This window comes from Seriola dumerili, unplaced genomic scaffold (genome assembly GCF_002260705.1).
Source record: "Seriola dumerili isolate Sdu_G_001 unplaced genomic scaffold, Sdu_1.0 BDQW01000025.1, whole genome shotgun sequence".
NCBI classification, from domain to species: domain Eukaryota; kingdom Metazoa; phylum Chordata; class Actinopteri; order Carangiformes; family Carangidae; genus Seriola; species Seriola dumerili.
This window is the reverse complement of record NW_019174280.1, coordinates 6,221,716-6,240,408: the sequence shown is the minus strand read 5'-3', so window position 1 is coordinate 6,240,408 and position 18,693 is coordinate 6,221,716. Positions and strand designations below refer to the sequence as shown.

General features: G+C 43.2%; 1 protein-coding gene across 1 annotated transcript in view; it reads right to left on the bottom strand.

Moving 5' to 3' along the window:
- The window catches only part of foxn3 (forkhead box N3), a 57,831-nt gene extending 54,023 nt beyond the window's left edge, over positions 1-3,808 (bottom strand). The window contains exon 1 of the mRNA XM_022737866.1: positions 3,750-3,808. The gene's annotated coding sequence lies outside the window, so the exon portion shown is untranslated. The remainder of the gene's footprint in view (positions 1-3,749) is intronic.
- Between the last annotated feature and the right edge of the window lie 14,885 nt (positions 3,809-18,693).

The following is an 18,693-nucleotide window of genomic DNA, read 5'->3' as shown; positions in this document are numbered from 1 at the left end:
GGGTGCTGTTAGGTGTGAATAAAAAACTGTACATTAAGGAGTTAAATACAAGACTTTTGAACCCACAGTGTAATTTCTAAATTACACTGGGTTATGCTGCAAAGGCTTTTTGGATACATTTCAGTGAATAAAAAACATTTTTGGGGGGAAGTCCCGTGGCCTTGTGGTTAAGACACATAATGCCGTGGCCTACAAGGCAAAGGTCATGTGAAGTAGTCAAGCAAGCGCTACCACTAGTGAACTAATCTGCCAGCATTTACAGCCATATGACTGCTATTGACGATTCAAATCTGGTGTTGTGCCCACTGACTGGTATCTCAGCCAGTTGAAGAGCCTGGTCAGAGCTTGTAGTCAAGATAGTGAGCAAGTTGTCTTGCTACATAGCTAGCTAGCTACCTTGCTACATCCATGAAAAATAGTGACATAAAAATGGTGACAAGTGATGAGACGGATGCAGAGGTACAGATTGATGTAAGTCAAAGAAATACTAACTCTTAAACCAGCATATTTCTTTATCATGAAAAAGTTTACTACCAACAACCGCTACCACAGCTTCAGTGTTAACTGAGGACAGAAAGACCACTCACAACTGATTGGTTGTGCAATGTAAACTGCAATAATTCTTCTTAAGTGTTAAGAGTAATACAATGTCAAGTTGAATAGTTTATGTAACACAAAATGAAATTCAGGCTCATTAACAGGCTGATATCCTATCGACCACACTGGCTGTGGGTTTGATGATGTTTCATGACATTGTATTTAAGGCTACAATGGATTCATTTCAGTAGGAACTGATTACAGATATTGAGCATTTTTGTCCGGGCTATTACTTATTGAGCTCTTAAGAATCTCACATTTCTCCAACTAGTCACTCTGAACAGATGTGGTGGAAGTTTTTGTTGGGCAACAGGTGAGTAACTTATGTATAAACGTGTTCCCACCATATGTGTGTGTTTTGCTACTTTTTCAAGGACAATAAAAAATTTTGCACTTCCTCACTGATCACCTTCTTACGACACAAGCAGACAAATAAGCGCAGCTAACGAAGGAAAGACTAATGAAAAGTAGCCTAATAGTGCCTTCCACAGGCATTAGCATTAGCTCTTCGCAGTACTCTTTTGTGAGCTGTTTTTGTGTTAATGATAGTTTAGAAAAAGGCAGAGATGAGATGAGATGGAAGTACAAGGTTATTTCCTGTGTGTTATTTTCATGCAATCTTTAGTCAAGTTTTCACTGAGCCAGATGAACAGTTAATGACTGAGGTTGCTTTAATCTTTTTTTTTTGGGGTGGGTGTGAACGATGCCTTTAATTAGTTTAACTATTTTTAGTCTGCTTGTGGGAATCAAACCCTTCACAATGGAAGTTGCAGCACCATGATTTACTGTAGTGAGTGTCTCACTCTTGCTGTGAATGTCTTTACATTACTGCGTCTCTGGAGAACATGTACTTAATGTACTGTGTGAGCGTACAACAAAAGGTCATGAAGATTTTAGTGGTGACATTCAAGCACACAATGTCAACAATGTACTGTCGGTGTCCTCTTCTCGCTGAGTAAACACACTACAAGTCCATCATACCTGTAAAACTAAAGTTGTGGGGCTATTTTTTTACCACTTTTGCTGATAAGCTGCACTTCTTAGTGTTTACCTTTTAGTACTAAATGTTCTGTGCTACCTCTGCAGTACACTTTTTTTCTGACTGTGCATTTTCGACACGGTGCCATATGGCTCATGGGCCACAGCTGACCACAGCGCAGCAGTAGGTTATAGTGTAGCTCCAGGCACGGCTAATACAATGAGAAATATTTAAATGGCCATTTTTGAGTATTTATCTGGAATAAATCATGAAGAAAACTGTCTGATGCTTTTATTCAAAACCCAGACTGTTCAACTCATTCACGCATGAATTATAGATCCATTATGGACTGTTTGAGCTGTGTTGAGGGAATGAGACTAACAACAGTTGTACTGAGAGCCCTAGTCATCCTTACCAATTATCTGTGTCTGGGGTGGAGCCTGAATTCAATATTCAATTTACACAATTCAATTTTTTTCGTCAGAGCGTCCTATTGAAAAACTTCTGTTGTCAAAGGAGCCATAACAGACAAAAACAGTGTGGGCTTTCTGCGAGAGCCTCAACTGTCTCCCAAGTGAAAAAGAAGCGGGCTAACTGAACGTCGCGCCACAGGGGTGTCCATTGAGAGACAGGGAGAGGTGGAGGGGCGAGAACTCCATTGAGCGCAGCCATGGGGGGTCAATATGTGAATGAACGTTTGCCATGGAGGTGAATTATGAATGAGCAGCACTCTGAGCACTCCTGGAGAGAGCATGTCAGCCTCCGTCTCCTTCACTCCATCTCCTCTGCTTTCTTTCCATTTCTCCTCCTCCTCCTCCTGTCCTAAAATCTCCATCATCCTTTTCCCTTCCCTTCCCTTCGTCTCCGTTTTATCTCTCACTACTGGATTAATCTTCTCATCTGCCTTATTCTCGGTCATCTGATCGCTTTACCTCCCTCCACACACACACACACACACACACACACACACACACACACACTCCCCATCCTCCACCTCCTGTCTCCAGACCAGGGGGAGATGGAGGTAGACACACACGCCGTCTGTCTGAAGAGACGACAGAACATTCTTCCCCTGCACATACATATTTACACAGCCTTACACACACACACACACACACACACACACACACACACACACAGTAGCAAAAGATAATACAAAAGCAAACAGTCCTGCACGTGCAAAGACAGACGCATGCATTAAGTGAAACGCTCACAGGCACTGACACACACACATTTCTCCCAGCTGTTCTCCTGGCCACGGAGCTCGCCTGCGTGTGTGTGTGTGTGTGTGTGCGTGCGTGTGTGTGTATTCGTCTGTGTGTAATCCAATGTGCTGCTGCTCAGCCTGTGCCACGCTCTCTCCTCTGTTGCTGTGCGTCTGATCAGATCTGCCTCTCTCAACCTGTTTGCCGTCTATGGCACACACACACATGCGCGCGCACACACGCACTCTCACACACATATAGAAGCTGCTACTACTTATCCAGCCTCATTCAGTGTCAGCCAAGCTTTGGGAAAACAGAAAATTCATTCAGTGCTGCTTTTGCAACCTCCAAGCAATGACTGTATGTGTGTTACCTGCTGCACTAAAAACTCCTGAACACACACACACACACACACACACACACACACACACACACGGTGGTGGTGGTGGTGGTGGTGGGGGGGGGTAAAAGAGACTCTGCCTTCTTAAAAGGGAGTGTTATCCCCCCATTTTCCTCTAGCTCAACTTAAAGTAGCCTACTTGAGAAGTGTGTGTGTGTGTGTGTGTTGGAATGGGATCACGCTGTTCCCTAAAAAGTATCCACTCCTTTTGATCCCTTCACTCCAGTTTACAGTGGTCAGCCCAGCTCGCTTACACACTTTGGCCCCCTTTTTAGCTTGTGGAAAAACAACCCTTAAAACTCTCTCTCTCACACACAAGCACACACACATACACACACACAACAATGTATATATAGGCTACAGGCACACTTACACTGTCACACACGCATGTGCCCCCCCGCCCCCCCCAAACACACACACACACACACACACACACACACACCTCCACTATTCCCTTTAAGTAAGGAGCCATGCAGCATATGTCAACACCCCGTACACACACACACACACACACACACACACACCTCTGCCAGACCTGCATACAGCCATGAAAGCCCCATAAAGTCACCTTAGGATCCTTCTGTGTTCCAGGCGAGCCCCTTCTTCACACTCTTCCTCTCCTCTGTCAGACTTCTCTCTCTCCTCCTCTCCTCCTTTCCTTCCTTCCTTCCGTGCTGTCCGTCCGTCCTTCTTCTCTCTCTCTCTCTCTCTCTCTCTCTCTCCCTCTTCGTCTTGGTGCTCGGTCAGTTCCCAGCGTTTTTCCCGAGCCCCTCCATATCCGCCCCGCCAGTCGCTTCTACCACCGAGCGAGCGTACCTACACACACACACACACACGCACACGCACACAAGCCGCTGCGTTCCTATAGTCTCTCTCTCTCCCTCTCTCTCCCTGTTTATCCCTCTCTGCGCTCTCTCTCTCTCTCCTCTGTCGGAGAAGAGCTCGGTGAGTGTGTGTATGTGTGTGTTTGTGTGTGTGTGTGTGTGTGCGGGGATGCGTGTGTTTCTGTGCTCTGCCTTGCCCCGCCAGCAGCAGAGGACTTCCCCCGGCGCCCGACCTGGGTCCTAGCGCGAGCTGGGTTCACTGAAAGAATGCTATTGTGTACGGAAGGCACAGCCAAAGATCGTCTATGGTTTTGACAAGACGATTCACTCAGTGGCTTGACACAAAAGGGCAAATTTTCTGGCATTAGTGCATCTTTAATTTTGCTTGTAAGCATGTATGGTGTATAATAATGTATTATTATAAATTATAAATTAAAAACGCTGAGAAAAAAACCACACAATCACCAAAAATGTGATTCACCACAAATTTTATCCCAGTGGCTTCAGGAAAATCTATTTTGGGATATGCCATTCGCACACACACACACACACACACACACACACACACACACACACACACACACACACACACACACAAACACACAACACACAAAAGAACACTATATCAACACAATCATCAGTTAAGCAAGTGGAGAAAACGATTTTCTTTTTAAATCCCAAAGAAATTGCAAGTATGTTTTCAGTATCGGAAAATTATAAATTGAAGCACATACATTTCCAGGTAGCACAACCATAATTGAAAATTACATCAAGGCAGAAATTTGCAGAGCAAACAAACTTACCTGCTATAGGCTTTCTTGAGAGATAATTGTGCAGTGCCACAGATAGCTGATGTTTCAGCCATGTGAGGAGGCTCATTTAGAGCAGTTAACATCCAAAGGTAGTAGATTTCTTTTTTTTTCTTTTTTTTTTGTCAGTAAGTTGTTTTGAGTCTTTACCCCGGTGGTCGCTATGGCAACAGCAGGGCAGAAGCAGAGGCTGAGAGCCACGCAAGGGTGTAGGAGCTGTAATAGATGGAGGATGGAGGGGACGTGTCCTCTGTACATGATCGAGTCTGAGCTCCGTCTCACCTGTTTGTTCAAGACCATAAATCATAATTTCATGTTGTCTGTGGTGAAGTCGGACTCTGACCGAGGAGCTTTTAAATCTGATTCCTTTATATTGTGTGTGAAAATCCTGCAGCCTCTTCCCCACCACATACACCCCCCACCCCCCACCTCCAAATCAAATTTCTAAACTACATCACTTGTGTGAGACACAGGTTTAAAAAAAATGTGAGAGATGGCATACGCATGTTTTTCTAACGGAGTGAGTCATCTCATCGAACATACTCAATCTTTAGTGCAGCTACCTTCTTCCTCGTCTCCCTTCCCCTCCCTCCCTCTTCTCCCTCCCGTCCTTTCTCAGAGCGTCATCAGGTTGCCATAGCAACGGCCCGCCTATGGGAGACAGAGATCAGTTCATTATGGACCATGGGATCCAGAAACTGAAGGACATGATTTTTTTTTCTGTGAACACAGGAAGTGGGAGCCCTTAACAGGAAAGCTTGAACTTGTTCTTAGTTAAACAGCCAGTGCAGCGCTGCCTGGCTTTGCAGAAGGAAGTTTTGCTGACTGCTGTTTGGGGTAAAAGGAAACTGTGCTGATCCATTTAAACGCTTCAAAAACATAAGTAATGCATGTCTGCCATCCTGGCATGTTGCTAAAAATAAACTTAATTTGATTGGATATGCAAATGGACTGCTTTGAGATGTAAACATGTTGCCTCAAGAAACAGTTAAGCAGAACTTGCTTGCACACTTATGAATTAATGGATCTGACAGACGTGGCAGTGATCAGCCTACTGAAAGCCACAGTCAGGAAATCCAAATGTGCTCTCATTTTATTTATGGGTGGGGAAATCGAAGTGGGAAAAGTGCAACGCAGCGTGCTCACGTTGAGAGATGGAAGCACGAAATACACCAAGGAAACTGTTTTGTTTTATAAAGATCAAAGGGAATTGTTAGGAGAATGAAGTGTGTTTACAAGTCCTCAAATCCAGGCTGCTTCTCCCTGCCCCTGTTATTACTGGGGGGGTGTGAGGAGGTGGGGTGGGGGGCATGTGTGTACGTGTATGTGTGTGAGTTTGTACTGCAAGCCCAGAGGGCTGCATTAAGCTGAAGTGACAGTGGGGATCTTTAAGATGTCTTCCAAAGTTTGCTGTTGAGGGAGATCCTATCTCTGAGTCCCAGAAACAACTGAGGAGAGGAGAGGAGAGGAGAGGGAAGGAGGAAGAGGAGAGGAGAGGAGAGGGAAGGAGGAAGAGGGGAGGAGAGGAGAGGAGAGGGAAGGAGGAAGAGGAGATGATAGGAGAGGAGATGAGGAGGAGGAGGAAAGGGAAGGTGGAAGAGGAGAGGACAGGAGAGGAGAGAAGGAAAAATGAGAAAGAAAAAAACAACAGGAGGACTGAGGAGGAACTTCAGACAACACACAGTTGCCGTGAAAGAGCGAGACAGAGTTCACGTAGCATGGTTAAGTTCAGATATATGATTTTATATGGGCAACAAGTGACAAGATAAACTGTAACTGGCTTAGCTGTCAATCTACTCAAAAAATGTTCCCATTTTTAAAGAAATCAGGCCTCTTTATGTAATCTGGTATGTTTAGAGTGTGAAAATCTAAATAAATCTTGATGACGAGTATAGTGAATGTAAACAAAAATAGTGTGTGCGATCTAGTTCATTTGATGGTAGTTATGTTACTCCTTTAATGTGTGTTCACCGTTAGCGTGAATGGGTCTGCTGCCCTGCTGATGACTCCAGTGTTGCACAAGTCTGACACTGCTCAGCTTTAGTTTGAAAGGGTGAACACAGTTTCCTATAGCAGCAACAGGGTTAGCTTAGGTTTACTGTAGTAACCCACTTGTACATATTACCAAAGACTTCCAACCAGATCACCATGCCCTAACTGATCCCAAAGGTGCTTAAAGTTTATTTGTAGCAGGTGACCCTGATCTGAGTGATTGCATGTACCAGATCTGGATAGGTTCTGGAGTTCAGACTTGGGCCAATTTGGGCTAAAAATCAGCTTCTGTTATGAGCAGAATGAACCACTCATACTACAATTGAAGGCCACCAAGTTTCTATCTGGAAATTTTTGTTTTGGACATTATTTTCGTGGGCAATGATATTATGGTACACAGCAAATAAAGTTCACAGACCCACTTCCTGCTTCAACTTTGACCTACTGTTTTCTGTGCAATTAGGGATTATTACACACCGGTTCCCTCACTGTCAGTTCTACCTCAAAATAAAGTGGTTCAGACCATCTGGCTCCATTGTCAACTTGTGTATGTGTCTCATCATCTGATTGCTTGTGTTCCCTGTCCTGTCAGACATCAGATCCCAGCAATTATTTTGATGAGTACAATGGTATGTTATTGAAACTGATAAAAAACAATTCAAAATAAGTCAAGTTGTAAATAAATAACCAACAACCTCAACCTCATTCATCTGATAGGAACGGTCCAACATGGGATATACTCATTATATCCCATATATATTCATTATGTGTCATTCATTAGGTTTCTATGTATGTGTTTGCTGCACTGACAAAATACTTCCTGAGTGTATGGCACTGATGTCCTAGCAATAAAGTACTACTTGATTAAAATGACTAAACTTTTGTGTTGCAGTTACGTCAGAAGGACCCAGCTGGACTTTACATGCTTAAACAAATAGACTGCAGAGATTATGGCCAAAAGCAACAAGGTGCAATGGGCTATACCTCTGAATCAGTCAATCTCTTATGCACTCAGAATATGCGCTTACTGTATATACACGCACACCGGCTCACAGACAGTGAAGGGTCTCGGAAGAGTCCATCCATTCATGATCCTTCATTCTTTAAATGGGGCTGCCATCTTGGCCTGTCTACCCAGGGGCGTCAGCCGGGCAGAGGGGTGGGTCAGCAATCATGTGTGTGACAGGAAACAGGCAGGCGTATTGGCTGTCAATCACACAGCCTCTTTATTTCTTTTCTCCGCTCTGTCTCTCCATGTGTGTTTCTCCGCTTTTCACTGTCTCTTTTTTTCTCACCCCGTCTCTCCCTCAAGTCTGACAAGCAAAAGATTTTCACTTACTTCAGAGAGGGAAAATAAATGAGAGGGAAGTGTAAGAGTCTCCCTGTCTCCTCTCTCACACTCTCTCTCACACACACACACACACACACACACACACACACACACACACACACACACACACACACACACACACACACACACACACACACACACACACACAGTTTGTCTCACATGTCTGAAAGACAGCTAGCAGTGGTTTGTCATTGTAGTGGGCTGTGTTTCCAAATCACTCCTTACACTTTTTTGCAGACACATTACATTCCTCAGAAGACAGGCCGGGCTAACAGAGAGAGAGAGAGAGAGGAAGTTGTACGCTCTCCTTTTCCAAATGCAGTTGAGTGCTCCACACGGATCGATAGTAATCCTCGGTGGGAGCCGTTTATTTTGGAATGTGTGAGGCCCAGTGGGTGACAAAATCCACATTCACACTCGCACATGCGTGCAACATTATAAATCTCGCTGCAGCTGGAGTCAGTGCTGCGCTTGCACACATAAGCACAACACTGCACGCGCCGGTGCAGACAAAGTGACACACAAACTTACACACACCGACAAGTACACACTCAACATGCTCAGGGCCTGACAAGCAAAGCCTCCTGTTGGGCTGGGCTCTCTTCCCTCCTCCACTGAGCAGAACTCACAGGGCTCCAGGCTGGAGGAGGGGACCCAGTGTGTCTCAACACCGTCCCCTGCCAAGGTCTCTGTTTCTGGGGATGGCAGCTCTCAGCAGCTGGCTAGGCTGGAGCTCTCTGTATGCTGACTCCAAGCCGCTGGCTGTCTAGTCCTGCCAGGAATTTATAATTCTACAATCACAAAGGAACTTTTTTCCCCCTCACTAATATAAGCGAGGATTCATTTTTTTAATAATAGACCAGACACAAAACAAAAACCGTCAGATTGTGCTTTTTTCAAAATAAAACAGAGCAAAATTTCAGTAAGATCAGTCATGAGTGGATTTGCTCATGGAGTCATAGTGAGTCCCCGGCAATCTTTCACTTTGAGTGGAGATACCAGAAGTGTTTTTCCCCATTCTGTATTACCATTATTTATACTTCTTTTCTAAGAAATCAGGTTTTGTCCCTGAGTTTGGCATGGTGGACTCCTCTAAATACTACAAAACCCAAGAGCCACAGCTGTCCTTGCTGTCAGTTTAGCTTCCGTCCACTGCTGTCAGGATATATAACAGATTTCAAAGCTCTGTGATTGGACATTACTTGTGGAAATGGACCTTGGGATTTAACATGAGTTGCTTGCGTGTACATGTCCTGTTCCTTCGACTTTATAAACAGAGATTTTTTCAGAAGTTTTTCATCTTTTGGACTTATTATTCAACCAGAATGGGATTTTTACCTCTGGAACCGGGGGTGCCCAAAATAAATCTTCACACTTTGCAACACTAGAATAAATTGTCTCCACAGTACTCGGGGCCAGAGAGTCTGAAATGGAGGAGACTATTGTTGTTTATTAGCTGTATTGCATCATTATTTAACCCTCATCTGTTGAAGTAGAAACTGCTCCAGGAAGAGATTTCAAATGGTTATGAGACTGTGGTAGAAATACAGCTCATGAATAAACTGTGTTCACTTTTTGTCCCATCAGCATCCAAGCTAACATGATTAGGTGTGCGTGTAGGTAAACAAGACTAGGCCAAAATGGTGTATGGTCAATGTACAAAATTGAGGATGTAGTTGAAAACTTGTGTGGAGCCACTGTAAACAACTGACATCATCATGTTGTATTTTCATTCAGCCCAGTGTCAGCTGGTTTCAGCTCTTTGTGTTTGCGGAGTCTCTCCTACTCTCTGTGTTCACATATACAGTAATTTAATACAGCTGGCTTCCCAATAAAGCTGTTCTCATTTACATGTTTTTCTGTTTCTGTTGTCACACAGTGGAACAAGTTTGAAATAGTGACCAGTCCGACTCTGTGTCATGCGAGCAGTAGCCTGGCTGTTCACATTTCTCTGTGCCGGTCAACAAGCAACTCTGTTCCTCTGCTCTTTTTTAAATCACACATAGAACTGATCTTTATAATAACCTCATGAATTTATAACACAGAGCTTTTTATGTTTACAAGTGAGGTGGTGCTTCTTCTGCAACAATGAAGTTAAAAGGACCATCTACTTGTGTCTGCTGGGAGGGGCTTCTCTCCTGAGTATGTGTATGTATGTGTATCTACTCATCTCTGTGTCAGTCTCATTTTAGACACTCAGATTTGTTTACTTATTAATCAAAGGTGTTGGAACGCTGTTCTGGCTCACTTTAACCCCTGCTGGTCTCTCTCTTCTGCAGAAGGTAGCTAAGGTTTGTCCAAAAAGACTTGTTGCGAGATGCTCTTTTGAAAAAAGTCTCTAAATCGAGTGAGAAATGTGCTAAGTTAGAAACATTACAGGCTGTTAATGCAACCCTAATAGAAACATTTTGAAAGAGCAACAGCCTGTGGGGAAACTCCAACACTTGGCCGGCTGACCAATGATGTAACTTCATGACTCGGTCACATGGCATTCGGCTGACCAGTGCTGTAAGTCGATCACTCCACTCTCTCATTCACTCACTCACTCACTCACTCACTCAGGTTCATAGGTCTGGCCGCTCCAGCCAAATACCTGTACCCAGCTAACTAGCAATGACAGCTTTTTCCCGGCCTCTCTTCTACAACACATTATTGAATAAAATAATGTGCACTCCAGAGAACAAAAAGCCACATGAGGAGTAAATGGCACAATAGAGTAAAACCAGAAAGAAGCTTGAGCATCAATGTTGATCGGTTAGCGTCTTTGCCGTCTTTCCAAGCCTCTACACCCACTGTGCCACTTTGTGGTGTGTCTGCGGTGCAAAGTTAGTGAGAACATCATAACTTTGGTTTTTGACCATGTTGCTCCATTGACACTTTTACCAATTATCACTCATTTCTTGCATATAATTTAAGAAATCACTGGAAATAAATTTTCAGTCAGGATGCTGCGAATGATTTGTATTGGGGTCCAGTAATCACACCAAGACCTCTGGAGGGTTTGTTTGGCAGCACGCTGCGAGGGCTTGTCTGGGCTTGCTGTTGGACTTTTTTGGGGATCAGTTTGGATCTCTGGGCAGAGACATTCCCCTCAGAGGCAGCCAGGCAGGCCCGCACACCACACACACAGACACACACAGACACACACAGACACACACAGACACACAGACACACAGACACACACACACACACACACACAAAAAAACCCACACAACAACACAACACACAACACACACAACACACACAAACACACACTACACACACAACACACACACACACACACACACACACACACACACACACACAGACACACACAGACACACACACACACACACACACACAGACACACACACACACAGACACACACAGACACACACAGACACACACAGACACACACACACCTGTGCTTGGCCTGAGAACATTGCATTATCTGAGGCAATCTAGCATCACAACGAATCCCACTGCCATTTCTGCGGGGCAAAGTGAGAGCAGTAAAAATGACCAAAAGGAGGAGAATGAGCATTAAGCTGAAACCATCATTTTCAACGTAAAATTGCACAGTATGGAATGACACGCTGCAGTAAACACTGATGAGGAAATTGATCTTTGCTATCTTGAATCCATTTAGTTAATGCTTTTACACTGAATGAGCAGTTCAGGGTTTAACTTTTCATTCCAATATCCATTTTGGATATAGTTTGAAGCAAATTTTGAACCTTGCTGTATCATTACATGAGCGACACAACACTGTATAGCCATATCCACCAACCATATCCATTTCACTCTCAGTAATCCTAACCAAGTCAGATATGGTACCTCTCTTTTATCAGATGATATATCTAACCAAAGCAACCCGAGGTCAGTAAGGATGGAATAATGGTGCAGTAGGGGCACATGCTGTATGTTGCTCTACAGGCACACGGGACCTGACCACTCAACTATCTCTGGGCTTTGCAACAGTCAGCAATACAGACATATCCTCAGCAATACACCCTTATCCTCAGCAATACAGCTGGCTCAATAGTGTACCTCCTTCAATGCAGTATAATCACCTCTTGTGACAACATCCCAGGCTTCTCAGGAGTCTATCTACCTCCTCAAATACCCTCGCACCATAAGATAAAGACATTAGAGACTATGGGATTTGGAGAGAGCTAAGCATTGGGTCTACAGTCTGTGATGCACAGTGATACAGACTTGGAACGCCTAAGAAGTTTGGGATCTCTCTAACAGATACCATCAAATGAGCACAGCAGAGCGGCAGGGCAGACTGGAGCAAAGCTCAGCATGTTGCTGAGCTGGTTAGGAGGGTTTCCGTTGTTTGTAGCTGAACCGCCGCAACGCAAAAAAAAAAAAAAGAAAAAAAAAAAAAGGGAAAGTGTTTTAAAACAAAATCATCTGTGAGACTCCGTGTGGGAATAGAGAGAATCACAATGCTTGCATAATGTTTGCTGGGAATAAACAGCTGTGAATAACTTTTACAATGATACACACAATCGGATTAGCATAGCATTGAAATAAAAGGTCAATAAGGAAATGCTTTATGCCATATGTCTTCTCTGTGAATCCATAAAGCAGCTTTTTTCTCTTCACTGTTGTGTCGCCTCTCACACTCTCCCATCCTTCTCCTCTCTTGTTCTCCTCCCGCCCTCCCTCTCCCTCACTCGCTGTCCCAGGGTGGGATGAGTCATCGAAGAGAGAGAAGAAAAGAAAGGAGAGGAGGTGTATTTGTGTGTACTGTATGTATTTGTGTGTGTGTGTGTGTGTGTGTGTGTGTGTGTGCGTGCGTGCATGTGTTGTGTCATTCCTCCTGAGGTGCTGTGCCCTTCACACTCCTTCTCAGCTTCATGTCAACCTTGTTGCTGTAGTCCAGACGTAAGCTCCAAAGGTATGCATAGCACACACACACACACACATACACACACAACTTTACTCTGGTATCCCTGTATGCCATGATATACATTAATGTCCCACTCCACTGGCCTTTTGTTCTAAAATAAGTTGTTTCATAGTGTTAAATGGTACTGTTGTGTAAATATTTCTCCTATGATAGGATGAAACCACCTACATTGTGACCACCTACTTTTGTTCCTAGTAAACAATAAAGTCACCCACAAGGGTTTAGCAGTTGCAATCCCCAACAAACAAACACAATACAGCAGAAGTACCTTTTGTAACAAAAAATTTTTCACTCTCATTTTTACATTAACAACATTGTGAGATAATTTCATATCATCTACTGTGTTTGAAGGCAACTTGTCACTTAAAGGCCCTGTATGTAGAATTTAAAGGTACCCGGAGTTGTTTTTGTAAATAAACAGGTTTTTTTTTTTTATAGTTATATCAATCAGTGATAATGATAATTGTTTACATCCATATTTGCAATCTTGCAGTTTTCCTCTTCCTTACATCTGGTATGTATCTTGGAACATTTCCACTGCCAACTGTAGATTAACGGAATAGCATGAACATTTTGGCAGGAACGTGGATCTCGTCATCACATTTGTTTACGTACACGTGCGTCCATGTGCGCATGCATTGTGTATAAACAAAACGCTGCAAGATACCTTTAAGTGGCGTGCATTACTGGCGGCTATGATGTGTTCATTTATAGTACTAACTGAGGTACACCAAATTCTTTAGAATTTTTGAAAAAAGGCACAAATGTAAACGCAATTTCTACTCTATAGAATATAGAAGTTAAGACCCTTGCTGTTTCTCTCAACCTTCTTGTTATATTACGGCGTAAAACGCAGAAAGACTCCAGTGGGAAATTATTTTGGACCTATAGGGCAGACAAGAGACTAAACACCTATAATATGCATCAGTACTTTTCAGCAGGGCCAATACATCTCTGTCACTTTACCACCTGTGTTGTTGTCCACTTCTGACAAACTGGCCAGGATGAAATTCATCTGTCCTGTCACCGAGGCAAGTGATGGATTAGTCCTGATATTTTCAAAACGACAAAGAGGTGATGATATGATTTTTAAAACATTTCATGGTAATGATGTCTGGGCTGTGTGTGAGTATGTAGCACCTCCAAAGAGGACAAATTACAAAATAAAGTGTACTCAGACATTCCAGTAAGACATGTAAAATCACTTGATTTTTGAATGAAGGGTTGAAGGACACTACTGTGTCATGATGCAACTCATAAGGACAATAAAGGGGCTATTCAGAAATGAAAATATTGGATACACAAATGTAACAGCTCTGCAGAAGCTGATAGACAAAGAATAAAGTAAATCTCTCTGTGATGTTATCAAATTTGAAATGATGTGCTCAAGTACAGGAGAGCATTATTTGCAAAGATTAGCTGTGTGCAGTGTGTGATTGGCATACATGCAGAATAACATGCAGAAAATGTTAGAGGAGAACCCAAGTAGTTAATTACATTTTGAGTGGAGTACAAATACTGAAAATAAATCATATCAGTTTAATTGGACACAGCTCATTTGCATATCAAATCCTGATTGGTTGTGCCACAAGTTGTGATGTGTTCAAAGTTTGTACAAAGTGTTGAAAAAAAGGGCAAGATTAGATTACGACCCCATTAGCTCTCATTGTAAAAAATAGATAAAGTATGACAATATTATAGAAAAATGAAGAAATGTTATAAGGAAGAATGTCCAGCTGAATATATAAAGAAAGACGGTCAAATGTATCTCATCATGATGATGAAGGATATGAGGATAATATGAGAATTAGTCAGTTTATAACAAACACAAGTGAATTAAATAAAGTGACCATTTAAATAGATCAAAAATTCAATTCAACATGTTATTGTGACACACTGTCCAGTATTTATTCTATGAGACGACACAGAAACAGACATTAACAGCGCCTTCTGTGTTGCTATGGTAATGTATTGGCTATACTGTACACTGAATAGACTAGACTATCTCAGGTGCCTCAGCCACTGACCGAACAAGAGAAATCTAACATGCATCATCAACCAAGAAGCCTGAATGCTGTCTGATGACTTATGCACCCTCATTTAATTTGAAGCCTGTTTATTTCACGCAGCGTCAACGTTTCCTCTGCAGCTGTGGCTCTTGGAGGCGTATCAGTCCAAATACTCAACGATAAGGGAGTCTGATCCGACTGGCCTGCCACAGAGCTGTCCAAAGAGACAGACGGAGATGGAAAGAGATGGACACTTGAGCTCTCTCTCTCTGTCTCTCTCTCTCTCTCTCTCTTTCTCCCTTCCTGTCAGTCTCTCTCTCTCTCTCTCTCTCTCTCTCACTCTCTCTCAGACAGCCAAAGTGGATCGGCTGTAAGATATTTGGCTTTCATTTTCAGGGACAGGTCGGCCTCTCTGTGCAGTCTCGCCAAATGTGCAGCAGAGTCACAGCTCAGTCCACAGACCTGGCTCATCCTCCCAAAAATACATAAATAAATAAATATATAAATAATAAACCTCCCGTCATGACAAACCATACACTTGGACATACATATTATTTTCTGTGCTCGCGCACATCCACACACACCCTATCTCTCTCTCTCTCACTCACACACACACACACACTGGCTGGTATTCACACAAGTGAGCTTTTGAAACCCCCCCTGTGCTTACACACACGTGGATAGACATACAACACACACACACACACGCGCTACACACGAATTCACACACACAACAACACACCACCACACACACACACACACACACACACACAACAACACACACACACACACACACAAACACACACACACAAACACACATTAAGCAACCAAGCAGCATGCAGCCCTCCAGAGTGCTGTACTGTCATTTCCATAAATACTCTTAAAAGGTGCAGCCAAAACCATGGAAGGGCGCGATTGCCTCTCGGCTAGAAACGCACAAAAAAGCTCTTTTCTCTTTCAAGAGACTGTAGGAGAGGATGACCCACTTAATCGAACAATTTGGAGCGCCTGCGTATGTGTGTGTATGTGTGTATGTGTGTGTGTGTGTGTGTATGTGTGTGTGTGTGTGTGTTTGTAAAAAGGCCTCCCAGTGCCCGGAGACAAACAATAAACAAAACCAACAAGCTTATGGTATTGCAGAGACATGGCGTGATGGCTGTCTTGCAAGAGTTACATGTTTGTGTTTGTCTATGTGTGTGTGTGTGTGTGTGTACAGAGGAGGACTGTGTCTGTCCTCTACATTTATGAGTCACAGCTTTCATATCTCCATCTACTGTACAGGTGTGTGTAATGATAAATGGTGGGAACACAGGGCAGGGCATGACCAGAGGTTTTATTTGATTTATTTATTTATTGTTTAGTAGCATCTCTCTCTCTCTCTCTCTCTCTCTCTCTCTCTCTCTCTCTCTCTGTGTGTGTGTGTGTGTGTGTGTCATTCTCAGAGCTGCAGCAATAATGAAGCCTTCCATCTGCCGTTTGGAGCCGGGTAAACCAGAGTAAGGCTGGAGTGGGGGTTGTATATATGTGTGTGTGTGTGTGTGTGTATGAAAAGGAGGGGGGGTCAATCCTGGTTTAGCCTCTAACTGCTCCCAATATCACCCATGCCAATTTAAAAAAAAAAATTTGCTTATGTTTCCGTCTTCTTTTAGACAACAATCACTTAGCTGCAGAAAGTAATTGTCCATTTTCATTAGGGGCCGATGAAAAGCTTTCATTTAATGACAAGGCATCATGCTAAGGATGCCGCTGACTTCACTCTCCCTCTCTTTCATTCTCTCTCATTTTCTTCTTCTTTCCTCTTTCACCCCCCCATCTCGCTCTCTCTCTCTCTCTCTCTCCAGCCATCGAGATCCACTTTCATCTCCTTTTATAAAGCCATGAAACATCAGGCAGTGGCATAAATCTAACATGTGATTGCTGTAATGACCAAGAGCCGCAGCATCCTGACTGACAAATGGATAACAACAGGAGCCCGACGGATGTGCGGCTCACACAGCGCACGCGGGGTCAAGGCTGCGGTATCAGCGCTACACAGCCAGACACAATGTACAGTAATGCAAGTGAGCTCTCTTCAACGTACCTGGCTGGTTTGACATGCTACTCATGCACCGAGTACAAGACATGCCATAGAGCGTCTCGCGGCTCAGATAGCGCAGTATACATATCCAGAAACACAGGCTGAATGGAACACTAATGGGATTCAATTTTCCTGGTCCTCCAGAGCCCCGATACAAGCTGTACAGCCTAACACAAATATCACTCACACAGCACACAACACAGAGAGCCATTCACAAGAGAGAGGACAATGGATGTGAGCACTTTAAACAGCTTGTCTTCCTACACGCTGTACAATTTCATAGAAACACAAGGCACCAGCAGTGTGACTGAGAGAGCTTGTATTTGGAATTTGGAAACTTGGATGTTTTTCATTTGCACACACGCGCACGCGCACACACACACAGCATGTTACATGTTTACCGTTATTTTCTACAGCACCATCAAATATAATTAAACTCAGCTGGGTCGCAGAAAAGCCCGCGGCGTCATTCATCGCGAAAATCTACTACACCTTTCAGGCAAATGGACCATCTGACCTCTGACTGGACTCCGCTTTGTGATTGGACCGTTGTTGTCCAATCAGATTCAGGCATGAAGATAGGGTCAAAGTTTATTAAATGTTTCACACAGTGTGGGAACTTTGAGCGCTGCGCTTTAGACACAGTTTTTGGCTTTGTATCTGCACACAGATGTTCACAAAAGCACTTCACTTTTCTACACATGCGCAAACTTGATTTCCTCATGCAGATTTATTTCATAGGTTTGTAAAGGTGGATGAACTACAAACATTGGAATTATTAGTGAACATCACTTTACAAGCTCAAAATCTTTTTGACCCCAACTTGAGCCCACGGTAATTTGATTAACTGATTACATTATGAGGATATGTTAGGTATGTTTATTTACGTATTCAGCAAGTTGCAAATACATTTCTACATATAATAGTTTCCACATTCACACTTCTACGTTTCAGTTTCAAAACACATCTCTTTTGCTACGTTCATGCTTGGTGTCCACAAAAACGTAAAATGGAGCCTTTTGGGAACAAATCCTGACCCTGTTTTAGTTTGAAACCTCAGGGCTGCGTTGACTCTAACCCTAACCCTAACCATGGACAGGCAGAAACGGACATCTTCTAGAGATATAGAGATCATTTCTGATGCAGAGCTAGAACGGTTGTCTGTGACTCTTTTCACAAGTGCTTTGTTGCCTAAACCAAACCACAGATAGGACTGTGGACGCAAACCCCAGTCTGTGATGTGACAGTTGTATGCTTTGTATGCAACATCCACCCCAACCACCTCCTGGTCAGTGATTACCTTGCCACTACAGCAACACGAGAATCATATCAAGTCAAACGTATCTGTAACTTTAACATGGAGAGACTGCCAGGAGCATTCAGTCAGTCAACATTAATATTTCTTTCTTTAAATAATGATGCCAAAGGCTCTCTAACCTTAAACAAGCAGTCTTTGTGTCTAAATTCAATCATTTTATCAATGGTCATTTGTAACAGTTCTGAAAACAGCTGACAAACAATGCAGTTTGTTGTTTAGTGAGGAGGATTTA